Source organism: Trichechus manatus, unplaced genomic scaffold, assembly GCF_000243295.1.
Source record: "Trichechus manatus latirostris isolate Lorelei unplaced genomic scaffold, TriManLat1.0 scaffold00169, whole genome shotgun sequence".
Taxonomy (NCBI): Eukaryota; Metazoa; Chordata; class Mammalia; order Sirenia; family Trichechidae; genus Trichechus; species Trichechus manatus.
The window spans coordinates 4852309-4872984 of record NW_004444105.1 but is presented as its reverse complement, the minus strand read 5'-3'; the positions used below and the strand labels follow the sequence as shown (position 1 = coordinate 4872984).

General features: G+C 41.1%; 1 protein-coding gene across 9 annotated transcripts in view; it reads left to right on the top strand.

Annotated features, from left to right (window-relative positions):
- Positions 1–2989: 2989 nt before the first annotated feature.
- The window catches only part of RB1CC1 (RB1 inducible coiled-coil 1), a 141989-nt gene continuing 124302 nt past the window's right edge, over positions 2990–20676 (top strand). For 5 of the 9 annotated variants that reach the window (XM_023740961.1, XM_012558446.2, XM_023740960.1 and 2 more), the window contains exon 1: positions 2990–3277. The gene's annotated coding sequence lies outside the window, so the exon portion shown is untranslated. Of the gene's footprint in view, positions 3278–17228; positions 17335–20676 lie in introns of all 9 variants that reach the window. The other 4 variants (XR_002825654.1, XR_002825653.1, XM_023740962.1 and 1 more) reach the window with 2 other exon arrangements.

The window sequence follows — 20676 nt, the reverse complement described above, 5'->3', positions numbered from 1 at the left end:
TGGAGAGACAGGTTGGTAACTAAGCATCAAGAGATTTTTATGCTAATTAAGAAGTTTTATCTAGTAAACAAAGCAAAACCAATGAAGGTTAATTGGTGAGGAACACACATAACTGTACTGGTCTTGGATGGATAACTAAGGGAGACTAGTTTTGTCAGTCCAGGTATAAACTGAGGGTCTGAACAAAGTGTGAGGCACTGTCAATACATGTTTACTAAGTACACTTAACTGCATACCAGGCATTGGAGAAACAGCCCCTAATCTCAAAAATGAGCTTATGGCCAGTAGATATTAAAGAATTACAGAGCTGATGGCTGTTAGGAAAAGAGTATGCAGTGCTATGGAATATATAACAGAGGATCTAGAGGGATTACAATTATGTCAGGGAATGCTTCCTAACAAAGTGACAATGAAGTTGGGACCTGAAGGGTAAACAGGATTTTAAAGAACTGATTTGAAGTATTCAGAGTGTTTATCAGTAGACCCTGCATACTTCCTCTATACTCCTCGACAGACAGGCATTTTCTTTTGACCTCACTGAAAATCTATCAAAGCACCTAAGATGCTTAAAAAATTAAGGGTAAGATAAGTCTCTCTTCTCCTCTCCCACAGCACCTTTATCTTTGTGTCATTTACATTGTATTATAATCACTATGGACACATCCACTATTAGTAACTTGTAATAGTATTTCTTGTAAATACTTTTTAAATATCTAAATGCTATTTCCACTAATTCCTATGAAAGAATTTTGGATGTGCAACAAACTTAACAACACTTGTGTGAGGGCGAACCTCTAGGCTTTCACTAATACCCAATATTCCTGGAGTTTAACAAAATCTGGAGAAGATACAAGCCAGTAATCTCTTGTAATTTATTCTAGTCTACGATTGAGAGAAATTCAGGATTGGATTTTTTTTTTCCCCTAATAAAAAAAGTCAGAGAGACAAGTAATGTTTAAAATATTTTATTTTTTAATAGATTGTTGGCATATTCCAAAGTGTTTACATGCTAAACTGGATTGTATTTGTAACAGCTAATGTCATTGATAATCAAGAGGAAGTTCAAGCACCAATGTTTTTTAGGGCCTAAATATTGTTATATTTTTCTTAGCAATTTTCTGGCCAAACTCATCCTCACCACTTATTTTGTTTGCTGATTATTATCCTGAGCCTGGCACCTTGGTGGCTGTGGTTAAGAGCTTGGTTAACTGCTAACCAAACGGTCGGCAGTTCAAATCAACTAGCCGCTCCTTGGAAACCCAATGGGGCAGTTCTCTGTCCTATAGGGTCGCTATGAGTTGGAATCCACTAGACAGCAACGGGTTTGGTTTTGGTTTTGTTTTTATCCTGTATCTAAGGAGCCCGAGTGGCACAACGCTTAAGCTCTTGGCTGCTAGTGGAAAAGTAGGCGATTTGAACTCACCAATCAAACCAGGGGGAGAAAAGACCTGTCGATCTGCTCTTGTACAGATTACAGCCTAGGAGATCCTAGGGGCAGTTCTACTCTCTCCCACAGAGTCAGTATGAGTCCGGATAGACTAAAAAAGGCACAAAACAACATCCTGTGACTAATAGAGCCGGCTCCTTTTCTTTAGTCTTTCCAGTTCACACCTTCCCTGCAAGGCATCCTGACAATTTAGGGCTTTAATTTTCACTTCTGTTGCTGGGGTGATGTAACAAAATTCCAACTTAAAAAATACGAACAAGTAAAACGACTTTCCAAAGACTTTAAAGACAAGATCTCCCTGGGATATGTAGCAGTGCAACATAAAAATAATAGAAAATAAAAACAGTGGTAAAAATAACTGGACTGTGACTTTCAGATATGGGTCAGTCTGATGGAAACCCAAAATAGCTGTTTAGTAGTCACTCAATGTTTTTAACATTCCGTGACAAAGGAAGAACCACAAACTTTGCTTCCTAAATAGCATTTGTTCTCTTTTGCTGCTCTTGAAATCGGCGATTTTATGTTTATGCAAACACGCCTCAAAAGTCCTCTGTAACTTCAATCGCTGTGTGAGGTCTGTGTGAGGTCGCGCCTCTAGGGTTTTACTCATACCGCCTATTCCTGGATCTACCAGGAATTTAAACAAACAAACCCGTTGCCCTCGAGTCAATTCTGGCTCATTTTTCTAAGTGTAACTAATGTTCCTCAGCGTTTAACACTCAAGCCTCGTGGCTTCAAGTAATTGCCTGTGAAGGATCATATTCACTTCAGGACTGTCCTGAAATGGTTTCCTTTCCATTAGGGTGCTCATACTAACCCACTAGAGAAGTCAGTTCTACTAAAGCTAAATAAGGGTGGTCGTGGCGCTTAGATTTTCATTCCAATCAGCCAAGCTTCAGCCCTCTCAGTCTTGGATACTTCCTTCATCTTACCTAGTCTGAAAAACTTGCCGCCTCAACCGCGCAATGTTACAAGGGCCCTTGCTGGCTGTCGCCTGGGTATGGGGCGGCAGTGGTGGTGGTAGTCTTGCCTGATCAAGCCACAGCCCTCCCTGCAAGTCGTCCCGTCGGTCACAGATCCTAGCGCGGTGCCAGAAGGCCCCTGGGTAGCGACAACCCTCGGCGGGTCCCGCTCGTCCGCGACAGGGCGCGTGCCCTCCCACCTAGGGCTGGCCCAAAGTTCAAGGGGCTCGACCTAGCTCGGGCCGTGTTGCTTTAGCCAGGAAGGTCAAGCTCACCTTTGGGCAGCCGATAGCTAGCACCGCCACAGGCAAGTCCAGCCGTCCCCGCCGGTTAGCTCAGGACAGGCCCAGCTGGCAAGACCGCCAGCTAGCTCGCCAGGCAACGGCTGCAGGTAGGGCCACCCCCTTCCCAGCATTCCTCACTTCCGAGCCTGCTCCGACGCCGTTCTGCGCAGCCGGCTCACTCGCGGCTCGGCGCGCCCCTCCCTTGCACGGCGGGCCTTTCCCGGCATGCTTCGCGGAGGAAGCTCGCGAGTCGACAATAACAAACTGAGCCAAGCGGTGGAGTCCGCGACCCTGCCAAGCCTCGTTTCTGCCTCCGGGGTTCCCAGCCGTACGGGCCCCTCGGCTCTGCCCGACCCCTGCTCCCACACCCGCCTCAGAGCCGGGGGGCCTGACTGCGCGCCCTCGCCGCTTGGCCCCTCCTACTCGCCCGCCGCCGAGTGCTGGGACGCGGACGGTTGTGTCGGTTGGCAGAGCCGAATGGGCGGTTGGTAGCCGCCGCCGAGGACTAGGCGGCGGCAGAAGATGGTGCCAGGGACCTTGAGCTCTGCTGTTGCCGCCGCCGGCGGAGGAGGAGGCGTTGCCCGGTGAGTGCCGCCTACCCCATTCCCTTCCCCCATAAGGGCCCCGCGGCGGGCGGCGAGCGGGGCAGAGGGTACCGGGGCTGCAGCCACCTCCCCACTGGCCCTGAGCCGAGCCCATGGCAGGTGTGCGCGTCCGCGGGCCCCCAGATCCCAGCGCGACGGCCCTTGTGGAGACCAAGCGTCCGCGTCGATCCCCCGGGTTCGGGAGGCGTTCTTCGTTGTCCTCGGGTCCCTCCCAGTGCCTCCGCCTGTCAAGACCCGGCAGAGGGCGAGGTACGCCTGGAACCCCGGGACGCACCCTCCCTCGCTGTCAGCACTGCAAGGGCTCAACCCTGATGGATTCAGACTTTGGAAACCGCGGAGTGGAGCTGGCTGAGGCCAATCGAAGCGCATGGGGTATGAGGAATCGAGAGACGGTGTCTTTGTCCGACCCTGGAGTGCGGGGATCGGTATAAAGTTACTTCTAGGAATGACTCAGCCTCTGCCTGTCCCACTGATAGATTTGGGATGGAGTGTGAATGCGTTTCGCAACTGCCTTGGTAGAAACAGAATCCATTAACTAACATGAGAAATGGCAGCGTCTGAGTGAAATAGCGCTATAATTTCTTTCAACGCCTGGTGGATGTGCTGTGTTTACTGTTTATGGTTTCGTAATCTAGTCTTTCCTATCATGACTCTTTAAAGTGTGCTCATACCATGAAGTGGTGCAGGCCTAGGTGTTAAGGGAGACTAACGTGCTGACTGATGATAAAGAGTCGTCTTTCTACAAGACGTTCAGCTGGTTGGGAATGTTCTCAAGTTTACATAGAGCAGTGATTTGGGCCACATTAAATGTGCCTTTTTTATGTTTTTATTTATTTTTATAATTTATTATTTTTTGTTGTGAGAATATACATAGCAAAACATACAATTCAAGTTTCTGCATGACACTTCAGTGACATTGATTGCATTCTTTGAGTTGTGCAACCATTCTCACCCTCCTTTTCTGAGTTGTGAAATGTGGCTATCTTTCTAACCATGTATTGTGTAGTTTCTAAGTTTTTGTGTGTTGATTGTATCGTGGGACTTACATGATTTACTCGAAGGGTTAGAAAATTGGCAACTCTAGGAATTTAGGAGGAGACTACTATTGTTTTAAATAGATAAATCAGTGTTTTATCAAGAATATTATCATTATATTTCTATATATCATACAGGGAGTCTTTCCAACTCTGGTCACATACTACTGTGAAGCCAAGGAACCACCAAGGAAGATGCTGATTTATTTATTTTTGATTATTTGATCTTTTAAGTGAACCATTGCTAGATGGAGCCCTGGTGGAGTAATGGTTAAGAGTTCGGCTGCTAACCAAAAGGTTGGAGTTCAAATCCACCAGCCGCTCCTTGGAAACCCTGTGGGGCAGTTCTATTCTGTCCTATAGGGTCACTATGAGTCGGAACCGACTCGACGGCACCTAACAACAGCACCATTGCTAGATGTTTGGAAATACTTTTGCTTTTAATGTAACGGAGTAGAATTCAGTGGTTTTTAATATATTCACAGATAGGTACAGCCAACACCACTGTCAATTTTAGAACATTTTCACCACCTCAAAAAGGAACCCCATACCCTTTGGCTATCACTCCCTCCCCCCTGGCAACCACTAATCTACTTTCTGTCTGTAGATTTCCCTGTTCTTGACGTTTCATATGCCGGGTATCATAGAATATGTGGTCTTTTGTGACTGGCTTCTTTCAAGGTTCACCCCTGTTGAAACAGTTTATTCTTTTTTATTACTGAATAGTATTCCACTGTATAAGTAAACTACATTTTGTTTATCCGTTGGTCAGTTGATGGATGTTTAGATTGTTTCCACTGTGGGCAGCTATGAATTAAAAAAAGAAAAAAAATCAGTTGTGTTTGAGTTGATTCTGACTCATGGTGACCTCGTGTGTCAGAGCAGAACTGTGCTGCGCAGGATTTTCAGTGGCTGATTTTTTAGGGCACTTCTAGGTAGACTCAAACCTACCATCCTTTTGGTTAGCAAAGAGGGCAATAACCTTTTGCACCATCCAGGGACTTTGTTATAAACACTCGTGTACAGATTTTTGTAATTTCTCATGTGTACATACCTAGGAGTGGAATGGCTGGATCATATGGTAACTATGTTTAACTGTTCCGGAACTGGCAGACTGTTTTCCAGAGTCACTGCACTATTTTACGTTCTTAGGAGACCACTTTTTTTTTTTCCCATCTGAAGTTTATTTTGTGGTTGTTCTTGAGAATATACACAGGAAAACATATACCATTCAGCAGTTTCTACAGGTATAGCTTAGTGACATTGATTACATTCTTTGAGTTGTGCAACCATTCTCACCCTCCTTTTCTAAGTTATTATTCTGTCATTAACATAAACTCTCTGCCCCCTAATCTTTTGAGTTGTCATTGTCAGTTTGATCCATGTAGATAGTTCTTGCAGACATTTTTTACTGGTTAAGCTAAACTATTATTTGGTTTTAAGAAGACTTCAAGGGATTATTTTTTGGTTTAAGGTTTAAAGATTATCTCAGGGCAATAGTTTCAGGGATTCATCCGGCCTCCATGGCTCCAGAAAGTCTAGAGTCCATGAGAATTTGAAATTCTTCTCTGCACTTTCCCCCTTTTGATCAGGATTTTTCTATGGAATCTTGGATCAGAAATGTTCAGTAATGGTAGCTGGGCACTATCCATTTCTGGTGTCCTGGCAAAGGAGGCAGTTGTTCATGGAGGCAGTTAGCCACACATTCCATTTCCTCCTCCTATTCCTGACTCCTTCTTCCTCTGTTGCTCCAGGTAAATAGAGGCCAATTGTTGTGCAAGCGTTTAAGACCCCAGGCACTATGCAAGGAACTAGGAGATAGAACATAAGTACTAAACACCTTATTAGGCCAATTAACCGGGATATTCCATGAAACCATGACCCTAACCTCCAAACCAAGGAACCAAATCCCATGAGGTATTTGGTTGTACATAAGCAGCCTCAGCAGCTACTCTCTGTCTTTTTTTTTCTTTTGTTGTTACAAATACATCACACAACTTCTGCCAGTTCAACTTTAACAGGTGTACAACTTATTGACAGCAATTACAATAATTGACTGTGAAACCCTGCTCTTAATGTGGTTTTTCCATTACTGTTAACCCCCCTTTTCCCTCTCCCTCCTGCCCCTGGTAACCACTAATAACCTTTGGTCTCTATACATTTGTCTGTTCTTATCTTTTTATTAAGGGAGGCTGTACAATATTTGTCCTTTTCTGATTGACTTACTTCACTCAGCATGATGTCTTCAAGTTTCATCCATATTGTAGCATGTATCAAGACTTCGTTTCTCCTAGTGGCTGAGTAGCATTGAATGTATATCCATTCATCTGTTGATGGGCATTTAGGTTGTCTCTACCTTTTGGCTATTGTGGCTATTGGTGTACAAGTCTCTGTTTGAGTCTCTGCTTTCAAGTCCTCTGGGTATTTACCTAGGAATGGGAATTCTGGCAACATGATAGTGAACATGTAAGCTTTGCAAATAAGGTTTAGGATGGTGAACACTTAGAAATTTTAAAGAAGGTAAATAAGGAGCACAAATTGCTTTGAGGTGGTGGAATACGTAGAAGGCCAGAGAAGCAGATTGTGAAGGGCTAGGCTGAAGAGTTTGTACTTAGAAAATGATTGTAAGATTATCACATTTCTGATTCTTTAATTACAGGCCTAATAAAGATAATTTACCTGTAAACTAGACTATCCCTCTGTAAAGTCAAGGTCTGTTGATTTACTTTTCGTAAATACAGTATTGAGTGCCTCCAAGCACCGTCTTTCATTATTCAGTTTGTTTCTGTCTTTCACAGCTGTTTAGTTGAGTGCCCTGAGGATTATGAAATAACACTTTTTTCTTTCCATGATTTTGTGATCTTTTTAATTCTCATATTTTATTGGCTTGCAATTATGTTTTGTTTGTCATCGAGTTGATTTTGACTCATGATGACTACATGTGTGTTGGTAGAACTGTTGCTCCACAGGGTTTTCAAAGCTGTGGCCTTTCAAAAGCAGATCTCCAGTCCTGTCTTCCAAGGAGACTCTGGGTAGGTTCAAACCACCAACCTTTCAGCTAGTAGTAAAACACTTAACTGTTTGCACCACCCAGGGACTCTGTAATTATACTAAAAAACCAAACCCGTTGCCACCGAGTTGATTCCGGCTTATAATTATACTGAGGGATAAAAACAATTGTGATCCATTTCCTTTTTGTTGTTTTGTTACTGATTCATATTCCACATGTAATAATTGGTAATTGTCTGGAATATCTCAGTTGCAATATTAATCAGATCAGTTGTTGTTGTTAGGTACTGTTGAGTTGATTCCAACTCATAGCAACCACATGTGAGAGAATAAAACTGCCCTATAGGGTTTTCTAGGCTTGTTTTTAGGCTACGTTTTCTAGCCAGGTCTTTCTCCCCGGAAGCCGCTAGGTGGGTTCAAACTGCCGACCTTACGGTTAGCAGCAGAGCGCTTGTTTAACCATAGTGCCATCTGGGCCCCTAATTAAATCAATACTATACTCTTAATATTTCCATGGCTCTTGTAGCTGTTATACTACAAATGCCAGATTTGCACATGCTTTTTGATACTGCTGTGCGTTATACAGATAGTCTTGGTTTAATAGAATGAAGTATTTGCTATATAGGTAACATTGGTTTCATTATTTTTTATTTTTAGTATCTGTTGGAATCTCTGGTGGCATAGTGGTTAATAGCTATGGCTGCTGACCAAAGGTTGGCAGTTTGAATTCATCAGGCGCTCCTTGAAAACTTAATGGGGCAGTTCCACTCTGTCCTATAGGGTTGCTATGAGTGAGAATCAACTTGGCGGCAGTGGGTTTTGGTTTTAGTATCTATTATAAAACAACATATAGAGTTAGGTTTTTTTTTGCTATAGATGTAATTACGTGAATGTTAAGAATTTAAAAAAAAAAATTCACTCAAGTTACAATGATTGGTCTTTTTTTGCCTGGAGCAGCAGGCAGAAGGAGAGTCAGGAATAGGAGGAACTGAAATGCGAGGCTGATTGCCTCCAAGAACAACTACCTTCTTTGCCATGACACCAGAAGAACTGGATAATGCCAGGGTACCATTACATTTTGATCAAAGATTATGTAGAAGAATCCTGATTAAAAGGAGGAAAATGCAGAAGAGAATTGTAAATTCTCAAGGATTCCAGGCATTCTGGAGCCATGGAGGCTGGATGAATCCCTGAAACTACTGTCTTGAGATAGTCTTTAAATTTTAAATCAAAAATATCCTCTGAAGTCTTCTTAAAAGCAAACATTAGTTTGGCTTAACTAGTAAAAATGTCTTCCTTGAGCATTATGCTCTTTTAAGATCTATCTGTATGGGATCAAATTGACAACAGCAGTTTGAAAGATTAGATGGGAACCTTAGGGAGCAGTGAGTTTATGTAAGTGGGGGAGGAACAACTCAGAAGACGAGGGTATATAAGAATGGTTGTACTGCTCAAGAATGTAGTCAGTGTTACTGAGTTGTACATGTAGAAACTTGAATTGGTGTATGTTTTTGCTGTGTATATTCTCAGCAACAACAAAAAAATAAATTAAAAAAATTCCTATTTAAAGGAAATTTTACCTCTTAGCATTGCTATTCCTCAAAAATAGTACCGTGCACAGTCCTGGATGTCTTATCTCACCTGGTGACAATAATACAGGTGTAATGGATGTGGCTCCCATATTTGGTATACATTGGAGGTAGGAGAGCTATTTTGTAGTAGGCTTGACTTAATGAACAATTCTTTTAAGTTTCTCTTAAGCAGAGACTATCAAATGAAGCAACGTATGTTAGAAAAAAAAAGTGTTTAAAATACAAAGGATAATTATAAAGTGAATGACACTAATTATTCAAAATGAAGTTTAATGATATTCTGTCATGGATAGCTTTTTTCCCTCCCAGGCTGTTTATTTACTAATTGTAAAAACGACTTGGAGGCAGTGTCTGACCTCCTTTAACTTCCCAAGGGGAAAGGAGAATCAAGATCAACAGCCCAAGGCTGATTCTTATGAGGCTGAGATCAGATATGCCTCTTCTCTCTGTCATCCAACAAGGGGATACTGAGTGGTTTAAAGTCAGGAAAGGTATGTGTCGTGGATTGAATTGTGTCCCCCCAAAAATCTGTCAACTTGGCTGGGTCATGATTCCCAGTATTGTGTAATTGTGTACCGTTTTGTAATCTGCTGTGATCCCCTTATGTGTTGTAAATTCAGTCACTATGATGTAATAAGACGGATTAGTGGCAGCTATACTGATGAGATATACACGATTGAATAGTGTCTTAAGCCAATCTCTTTTGAGATATGAAAGAGAGAAGTGAGCAGAGATACATGGGAACCTCATACCACCAAGAAAGCAGTGCCGGGAGCAGAGCATGTCCTTTGGACCTGAAGTTCCTAAGCTGAGATGCTCCCAGACCAAGGGAAGACTGATGCATCACAAGGACCTTCCTCCAGAGCTGACAGAGAGAGAAAGCCTTCTTCTGGAGCTGATGCCCTGAATTTGGACTTGTAACCTACCAGACTGTGAGAGAATAAACTTCTCTTTGTTAAAGCCATCCACTTGTGGTAATTCTGTTACAGCAGCACTAGATGATTAAGACAGTATGCTTTGAGGTTGTATCCTTGTATTCACCATACCTGTTCAGTCTGTATGCTAAGCAAATCATCCTAGAAGCTGGACTATATGAAGAAGAACGGGGCATCAGGATTGGAGGAAGACTCATTTTAACAACCTGCCTTGTGCAGATGACACAACCTTGGCTTGCTGAAAGTGAAGAGGGCTTGAAACACTTACTGATGAAGATCCAAGACAACAGCCTTCAGTATGGATTACATCTTAACATAAAACAAAAATCCTCACAACTGGACCAGTAAGCTACATCATGATAAAGGGAGGAAAGGTTAAAGTTATCAAGGATTTTATTTTACTTGGCTCCACAGTTAACACCCATGGAAGCAGCAGTCAAGAAATCAAAAGACGTGTTGCATTGAGCAAATCTACTGCAAAAGACCTCATTAAGATGTTGAAAAGCAAAGATGTCACCTTGAAGACTAAGGTGTGTCTGACCCAAGCCATGGTGTTTTCAGTTGCCTCATATGCATGTGAAAGCTGGACGATGAATAAAGAAGACTAAAGAAGAGTTGACGCCTTTGAATTGTGATGTTGGTGAAGAATATTGAATATACCATGGACTGCCAAAAGAATGAACAAATCTGTCTTGGAAGAAGTACACCAGAATGCTCCCTGGAAGCAAGGATGGTGAGACTATGTCTTGCATACTTTGGACATGTTATCAGGAGGGATCAGTCCCTGGAGAAGGACATCATGCTTCATAAAGTAGAAAGTCAGTGAAAAAGAGGAGGACCCTCAATGAGATAAATTGACACAGTGGCTACAACAACTGGCTCAATCATAACGATTGTGAGGATGGCACAGGACAGTGTATCATGCTGTCGTACATAGGGTTGTTACGAGTTGGAACCAGCTCGACCGTACCTAACAACAGCAATAACTCCGCCATCTTTACCAACTCTGACACCAACTGTCCCTCCCACAGGTGTCTCTACTTCTCTGCTGGGTTCGATAATTCATTGGAATGGCTGCACAGAACTCACAGACTATACTCATGATCATGGGGTTTATTAGGGAAGTAACTGGTTACACTTCTGGCTCAGGAACACTCAAGGATACAGGACAGCCTCTTCCCAGCTGTGCTTGCAGACATGCCTCTCCCTAGCTCTAGACCTCTGCCTAAAGGCACTCAGCTTTCTCTCAGTGGGCTGGGAAGCCCACCGCACCATCTCTGGCTGCTGGGTCTCTGCTGTCTGTCTCTCTGTCTCTCTGTCTCCTGGTTCCAGGAACTTCTCAATGCAGGGATCCCGGGTCCAAAGGACACACTAGCTCTTCTTCCTTGGTGGTGGTGGTATCTTCTCTTTCCCGCCTCTGGGGTGGCTCATTTTAGGCCCAGCGGGATGACAAAACTGACCAGTCCCTTTGATGGGCTACAATTACCCTATCACACAGTCCCGCCCCATCACTTGGGTGGAAGTTACAAGACCATGACTAGAAAGACCACACACACAAGTGATTTATCACATTGCACTAACATTTCCAAAGAGTCATACATTTTATATAATTTTTTTGAATGGCAGGACACTAAAATGTATGATATGTTGTATGTATTTTTCTTATATATAACATTTCCATTTTGTATCATCTCAAACAAGTTGCATAGCAGTTTTTTTGATATTATATTTTAAGAAAATGAAAGTGTCTATATATACACATAAATTACTTGTAAGCATAGGGGGAAAAAGAATGATGTACATATCTTAAATGTTTTTTGCTTTAAAAATATTTCTCTTCTATTTTTACCACCCTATATGCTGTCTTTGTGCACTAACTTTCTATATGCTGCCTCCATTTTTGGCTGTCATGCTTGTCTAGTTGTAGACAAAGCATATATTTAGGAGACCCTGAACCTTTATGGAAAGGTTCTCTTAGGGGCAGTGTGAGGAAGAAGGCTGACTTCCTTCCTTCTCTTTCTTCTTTTCCTTTCTACAGGGACGATTAGGATCAAATGGGAATACGTCTGCTTTGGAGAGACTGAAGCCCACTTTTCAGTCTCTGGGCAACTTAAAACACTCCATTTGTGGTGAAGATTATTTTCATTGTTGCAGCAGCTAGTGACCTCTCAATCAGGTAGAATGGCCAAGAATTGTCCTTTGCAGAATTGCAGATTAGGCAGAATGATTCCCAGTCTTTGTCTTTGTTCTCTGAATCTTTTTTTTTGCCTTACACGGTGTCATCCAAATTTTTTCTCATGTATTCTACTAGACTTGAAGGCAACTTGAGGGTATTTGTATCCCCAGTATCTGGCACAGTGTCTGGCATATGTTAGATGCTCAACAAATGTTAGGTGAATAATGAATGTGTTCGGTTTTGGAGGTCAGAAATTGTCATCCATCTTCTCTCATATAAGTTGGCTAATTCTGAGTTTTGAATGAGCTAGAGTAGTTGACAATAAGGCTGAAATGAGTGATCTAATCATTATGGTTGATAAATTGGATAAATGGGTTTATTTTTTTGAGTGTGTGAGGGGGTTTCTGGGTTTTTTGCCTGTGAAAGTCCAGTTGTTACTCCTATACAACTGTATTTTAAAAAATACACGTCTCCTTAGCATCCACCCTTCCTCCTTCCCACCTTTTATGGCTGACTCTAACAGAGCCCTGGTTGCACAGTGGTTAAGAGCTACGGCCACTAACCAAAAAAGATAGGAAGTTGAAATCCACCAGCTGATCCTTGGAAACCCTATGGGGGCAGTTCTGCTCTGTCCTGTAAGGTCGCTATGAGTTGGATTCAACTCAGAGGAAATGGGTTTAGTTTCGTTTATAGTGGTTAAGAGCTCATCTGTTAATAAAAAGTTGGCAGTTCAAATCTACCAGCCTCTCCTTAGAAACCCTAGGGGGCAGCTCTAGTCTGTCCTGTAGGGTCACTATGAGTTAGAATCAACTCAATGGCAATGGTTTTTTTTTTTTTTTTTTTTTAAAATCCCGGAGGGATCTAGTAGAAACAAGTGTCCTTTCATGATTTGAGGTTCCCCCTGCGCCTTTAAGATAATTCCTGCTACTTTATATAGCTAGTTCTTCAAGTTCAGAGAAAAGAAAAAGAATACTCTGGGCCCCCTGTGATGAAGGAAAGCTTCCCAGAAGTGGTAATGGGACCATACTTGAATAAGTATGATAAGTAAAATTCAGATAAGCAAAGATTGGGGGTCAGGGTGGGGAGCAGTGATTTTATCTGCCAAGAATACGTAAAGTGAGAGTAGAGATTTCATGTAGGGGAGTAGTTGGAGATTCTGCTAGAAAGACAAACTGGGGTTGATTATGAAACCCTTGAAAGCTGGGATTTAATTAAAGCCATAATTAACACCATTTAAAGAAGTTTTTTACTCTATTCCTAGTGCTGTAAAGGAATTTGAAATATGTTATTGCATCTCTTTCACTAATTCTGCAAAAAAGTATCATTTCAGTTTGGAAATAAGCAGTCTGATGTGTAGGGGTTATCTGAGCCTCACATAGCTAGTTAGTGGCAGAGAGAATAATCAAATACAGGTATATCATGCTCCAAAGTCTGCCATTTTTGTGCTAATCTGGCTTTATGTCAGGGTTGGCAAATTCACATCCCTAGAGGGGCAGGCAGATAATGAAATTAAGCAAAACTGTGAGAGGCCTATGGAGAACAGCGGGAGGTAGCTTCAGTGACACAAACAGAGCATGTCAGCCATTGAAGACCCTTTGGGGCACAGTTCTGCTCTGACACACATGGGTTACCATGAGTTAGAGTTGACTTAGCTACAACTGGTGGTATGGTATAGGCCATTGTAAGGTGCTGAAGAAGATACTTGAGAAGGGAAGCAGCATGACTACATGTATGTAATAGTGTTCAGGAAGGTTTGGAGCAGGGTAAGAGACTTAGAGGCAGAGAGATGAGTTTGTGGGATCTCATTTAAGGATTATGTCATTAGAAGAAAAGGGGATGGATTTTAAAGGAAAAAAATGGATAAGATTTGGACAAAAATAACTGAAGTTTTAATGATAGTTTTGTTGACAGATTAGGCATTAGTTTCAAAGGAAAAGCATTGAATTGAAATGTAGACCCGTTGAGTTTGAGGTAATGGTAAGATTTCTTGTTGGAAATATTTAGCATCCGCTCATTGCTAGTCTTATTGCACTTTATAGTTTGCATAACTCTTTCATATGTGTCTAGTTTATTTTTTAGATCCTCCTAACAACCCTGTGAAATAGGCAGTTTCTTTCCTTTTGGTAATCAAATGAAAAAAAATTAAGTTAGATGAAGTCAACTAAGGTCACCCAGTCAACAGTGGGGGTTGTTGTGCCGAGTCAGCTCCAACTCACGTGAAAAAGAACAAAAAGTACCCAGTCTTGCACCAGAAACGACAGCCATTCCTGACATGGCAGTGTCATGCCAAATGTTGGGATGACAGCTTTTCAACTTTTTATTGAAGAATAATAGATGCAGGAAAGGGACACTGTCATTAGTGTAGAGTTTGATGACTTCGCACCAACCAAATACATACATATACACAGCCAGTTGCTGCTGAGTTGACTTCAACTCCTGTTGACCATATGTGTGTCAGAGTTGCTATGTTTGAGCCCGTTGTTGCAGCCATTCTATCAGTCCATCTCATTGAGGGCCTCGCTCTTTTTCGCTGACCCTTTACTTTACCAAGCATGATGACCTTCTCCACTGATTGGTATTTCCTGATGACGTTTCCAAAGTAATTGAGACTGTCACCATCCTGGCTTCTGAGGAGCGTTCTGGCTGTATTTCCTCAAAGACTGATTTGTTCATTCTTTTGGCAGTCCGTGGTATAGTCAGTATTCGCTAACACCACAATTCTAATGCGTTGGTTTTCTTTTTTGTTGTCCAGCTTTCCCATGCATGTGGCAATTGGAAACACCATGGCTTGACAGGCACACTTAAGTCATCAAAGTGACACTTTGCTTTTAAACACTTTAAAGAAGTCTTTTGCTGCAGATTTGTTTAGTGCAACACATTATTTAATTTCTAGACAGTTGCTTCCATTGGTGTTGATTGTTGATCCAAGAAGAATGAAATCTTTGACAACTTCAGTTTCTTCCACCATTTATCATGATGTTTATTGGTGCAGTTGTAAGAATTTTTCTTTTTTCTTTATGTTTAGTTGTAATCCACACCGAAGACTGTAGTCTTTTATTTTCATTAGTGCTTCTAGTTGTGTTTACTTTAGCAAGCAAGTTTGTGTCATCTGCATATCTCAGGTTGTTTATGAGTCTTCCTCCAATCTTAATGTCACTGTCGTGTACATGCGTGCACGCGCTTTAGGTGAGGGTTTACAGAGCAAACTAATTTCCTGTTCAGTAGTTTATGTACAGATTGTTCCATGACATTGGTTGCAATCCCCACAATGTGTCACCACTCTCCCCATTACCACCCTGAGTTGTCCGTTAACATTTGTCCAGTTTTCCTGCCCCTTCCTGCCTTCTCATCTTTGCATTTGGGCAGATGTTGCCCCTTTGGCCTCATATAGATGATTGTTCTAAGGAGCACTTTCCTTACAGGTGTTATTGTTTATTTTATAGGCCTGTCTATTATTTGGCTGAAAGGTGATCTCCAGGAATGGCTTCAGTTCCAAGTTTGAAAGGTATCTAAGGACCATAGTCACGGGGGTTCCTCCAGTCTCTCTTGGACCAGTAAATCTGGTCTTTTTTATGAATTTGAGAATTTGTTCTATTTTTTTCTCCCCAACTCTAACCAGGACCTTCTGTTGTGATCCTGGTCAGAGTTATCAGTGGTGGTCGCCTGGCACCATCAAGTTCTTCTGGTCTCTGGCTAGTGAAGGCTGTGGTTCCTGTGGTCCCTTAGTCCTTTGGACTGTTTCCTTGAATCTTTGGTTTTCTTCATTTTCCTTTGCTCCAGACAGAAAGAGACCATTAGTTGTATCTTAGATGGCTGCTTGTAAGCTTTTAAGACCCCATACGCTACTCACCAAAGTAGGTTGTAGAACATTGTCTTTATGAGCTATGTTGTGCCAACTGAGCCAGTTGATCTAGCTGTCCCCCGAGACTATGGTCCTTAGCCTTTAAGCCCAGTAACTCAGTCCTGCGAGGTGTTTGGTTATGTCTGGGATGTTTCCATGACTGTACTCCTTGTGTACTCTATTATATATATGAATACATGTGCTGCACATACAGATATGTATGTAGAAATATCCACAGCTAAACCTATATATGCGTGTGGGTGTACTCATACGCCCTCCCACACTTATTTGGCATATGTATCTATCTATATATCCACTCATGAATTACTGTGTTATTACTATTGTTGCAGGATTGTATATGTTACAGTATTTTACTGTTTTTGTATTTTATTCTTGAGTATCTCTCAGTGTCTTCCCTTGCACTGGTCTTGTTGTGCTCACTTCCCTATATTGTGTACTGCCTTTTCCTTCACCAAGGTTAACACATGTCTACTCTCTAGTTAGTGATTTTTCTTCCCTCCCCCTCCCACCCCTGGTAACGTTCTTCTTCATACAGTCCAGCTTCTCAAATTGTTCAGCGTATAGATTGAATAAGGAAGGTAGAAGAATACAACCCTGCCACATACCTTTTCCAGTTTTAAACCACATAGTATCCACTTGTTCTGTTTGAATGAGTGTCTCTTGATCCATATATATCCCATGAGCACAAGTGTTCTGGAATTCTCATTTTTTTCAGTGTTACTGATAATTTGTTATGATCCACACAGTCAAATACCTTAGCACAGTCTATAAAAACACAGGTAAACATCTTCCTGGTATTCTCTTTTTTTGGCCAAGCTCCATCTGACATCAGCAGTGATATCCCGCGTTCCACATCTTCCTCTGAATCCAGCTTGAATTTATGGCAGTTCCCTGTTGATGTACAGCTGCAGCTGCTTTTGAATTATCTTCAACAAAATTTTGCTGGCATGTAATGTTAATGATACTGTTTGATAATTTCCACATTCTATTCGATTGCTTTCTCTGGAACGGGCATGAATATGAATCTCTTCCAGTCATTTGGCCAAGTACCTGTCTTCCAAGTATCTTGACATAGACGAGTAAGTGCTGCCAATGTTGCATCTGTTTGTTGAAGCATCTAAGTTGATACTCCATCAATTCCTGGAGCCTTGTTTTTCACCAGTGGCTTCAGTGTGGATTGTATTTTCTTTTTTCAGTACTACCAGTTCTTGATTATATGCTACCACCTCAGATGGGGTAAGAACTGAATGTAGAAGAATTCTGTAATTGGATTCCAAATTTCACATTCCTTTCACTGGTTTATGTCTTATGTCTACATAAAGATAACAATTGGAGCACTGAAAATGAATGACTGTTTGGAGAAGACTGTATTTAGAGTAAGGAGCACTGGTGGCATAGTGGTTAAAGCAGTCAGCTGCTAACTGAAAGGTAAGTGTTTTGAACCCACTAGCCCCTCCATGGGTAAAAGATGTGGCAGTCTGCTTCTGTAAAGGTTCGTGGGCTTGGAAACCCTATGGGGTAATTCCGCTTTGAGTCAGAATCGACTCGAAGGCAACGTCTTTGGCATTTAGAGTGGGGTGTGATGGTGGCACAGAGCTCCTAGCCGACCATGGGAACTTGGACTAGAAGTTAGATTGGGAAAGGCAGTGTTATCAGAGGAGATCTGAGGATGTGGGGATTTTTGTCTTTCTTTTTTGGACAAGCTCTTATAGGGCAGAAATTCAGGTTCTTTATTTCTTTGTAATGCATAAAGTGTCATCTTTTATCCTTTTTCAAAATGGGAATAAGTATTTTTCTCCTGATTATAAATATGATTTTTAAAAGAGAAAACTAAAGTCTGGCATGCAGAGATAGCTATTGTTCAAAAGATGGCTATAAATTGTTACAGGCTTTTTTTTGTTTTTGGTGCAACTATCAATTCTGTTTATTTCCAAAACATTTTCATCAGCTCTTACAGAAACTTTGTACCCATTAAGCCGTAATTCCCCACTTCACCTCCATCCCCCCACCTCTCGTAACTACTAATCTGCTTTCTGTCTCTATGCATTTGTCTGTTCTAGATATTTCTTGTATGTGGGATCGTATAACATTTGTCCTTTTGAGTCTGGCTTATTTCACTTAGCATACTGTTCTCAAGGTTCATCTGTGTCATAGCATGTATCAGAACTTCATTTTTCTTTATGGCAGAATTATATTACATTGTGTATACCACATTCTGTTTATCCATTCAACTGTTGATGGACACTTGGGTTGTTTCCACCTTTAGGCATTTGTGAATAATGCTGCAGTAAACATTGGTGAACTCATGAAAGAGAGTAATGGAACTCCTTGCTCATGTACATATCTGGGTCCTTTGCAAATTTTGTATATTGCTACCCCTGTAAGATTGTACAGCCCTTCCAGAGAGACCCGATTTTGTCTGTTTCCCTAAGTAGCCAGTTCATAGCAGCGTTTAAGGTGGATTGTTATGGTAGAATTAGTGGACTAAGGGACATGTGTGCTTTTTAAAAATCTTTTTGTGTGTTTTTAAAACCTATTCCCATGAACGTTAGTTTCTTGTCAGGATGGTCGTAACTGTTTACACTAGATTCCTACCTACAATATATGAATGTTGATTATGACTATTAAATTAATTGTGATAAATCATGTAATAACTTATTCTGGAAATTTGCAAATATATATACAAAAGTAGAGGGAATATTACAGTGATCCTAATATATCCATTCTATGTACTTTAATACTTACCAATATTTTGCTGTTCTTATCTATTTCCCCTACCCTCCCCAGCTAACATTCTCTTTCTTCCTCCCCTTCCCATTTTTACAATTTATTCCTTTTTGTTTTTGATGGGCTTTTTTAAAATAAGTCTCAAACATTATTTTACACATTAATTTTTCAGAATTCATTTTTTCATAACTGCAATGCCATTATCACACTGAACAAAACTAATAGTAATTCTTCTAACAGCTAGTCCATATTTAAATTTCCTCATTTATTTCAAAAATGTTTTTTACAGTTTGGTTCAGGATCCAAAGAGGTCCACACGTTGCATTTGGTTATTTTGTGTCTTTTAATCTATAAAAGTCTCCTTCCTCTGTTTTATTTTTGAAGCCATTTATTTGTTGAGAAAAATTCTGAATTTAGTTAGTTGTTTTCTTGTAATATTGTGTGTTTTTCATGTATAACCACATATTTCCTGTAAACTGTAGGTAGATGTATAGGTATAATTGCACTTTTTTTTGGCAAGAGTAATTATAGATGAAGGAGGCTCGGCGGTGCAGTGGTTAAAGTGTTCAGCTGCTAACCAAGAGATTGGTGGTTTTAACCCACCAGCAGATCCGTGGAAGAAAAGACATGGAAGGCAGCTCTTGTAGAGATTACAGCCTAGGAAACCCTATGGGGCAATTCTCCTCTGTCCTGTAGGGTTGCTATGAATTGGAGTCTACTGGATGGCAGTGGGTTTTGTATACTTCCAGTTGGATTACATAAAGAGACTAATGTTTTGTCAGTTTAATTTATCCTTTTAAATTTATCCATCAAGTTTCTCCCAATTCTTTTAACATCCAGTGATGTCTAGATCCATTATTTCCTCTTCAAGATGTAGTATGTATTTCATCTGCAGTTATTAGCTGTAGTTTTTCTATAAAAAGGAGTTTTCCTACCAACTATTTGGTTATCCTAAAATGTACTTCATATTGGAAAGACAGGATCAATTCTTAATTCTTTTCCTTTTTAAATTTTTATAATGGGCTGCTGCCCTAGCTCACCTTCCCTGGTGACCAGTGAGGGCTTTATTTTGTTTTTTAGTATTATTATGAACACATGAATTTGATATTATTCAACCATTTGCAGTCATTGCTCTTTTGATGCAAAAATTGCACCATCGTTGCCAGTGGAAGGCACTTAAAGGCGATTCCTTTGTCGTTTTGACATAATATCTAGATAGATGGATGTTGTTGTTGTTAGTTACTGTCACACCAGTTCTGACTCATGGTGAACTGCTTTAGAGCAGGAATCAGCAAATTTTTTTTTTTTTATACTTTTTTTTTTTTTAAATTGTAGTTCAGGTGAAGGTTTACAGAACAAGTAGTTTCTCATTAAACAGTAGTCCACATATTGTTTTATGACATTGGTTAACAACCCCACGACATGTCAACCTTCTCCCTTTTCGACCTTTTTTTTTTTGGTGAAAATAAACATAGCCAAAGATACACCATTTCAAAAATTTCTACATGCGCAGTTCAGTGACATCAACTACGCTCTTACAGTTGTGCTGCTATTCTCACTGCAGATGAAGGTTTACAGAACAAAATAGTTTCTCATTAAACAGTACACATGTTGTCCTATGATAATAGTTAACAACCTCACTACAATCAACACAGTCCTTACTCAACCTTGGCTTCCCTCTCACCAGCTTTCCTGTCCCCTTCTGCCTTCTAGCCCTTGTCACTGGACTGCTGTGCCTCAGTCCTGTTTTGTTTTATGGGGCCGTCCAATCCCAGGCTAAACGGTGAACCTCAGAAGTGACTTCACCACTGAGCTAAAAGGGTGTCTGGGGGCCATACTCTCGGGGTTTCTCCAGTCTCGGTCAGGCCAGTAAATCTTGTCCTTTTTTGTGTGTTAGATTTTGTTCTACATCCTTCTCCAGCTCTGTCCAGAACCTTCTGTTGTGATCCCAGTCAGAGCAGTCAGTGGTGGTAGCCTGGCACCATCTAGCTGTACTGGACTCAGTCTGGTGGAGGCCTTGGTAGCTGTGGTCCATTAGTCCTT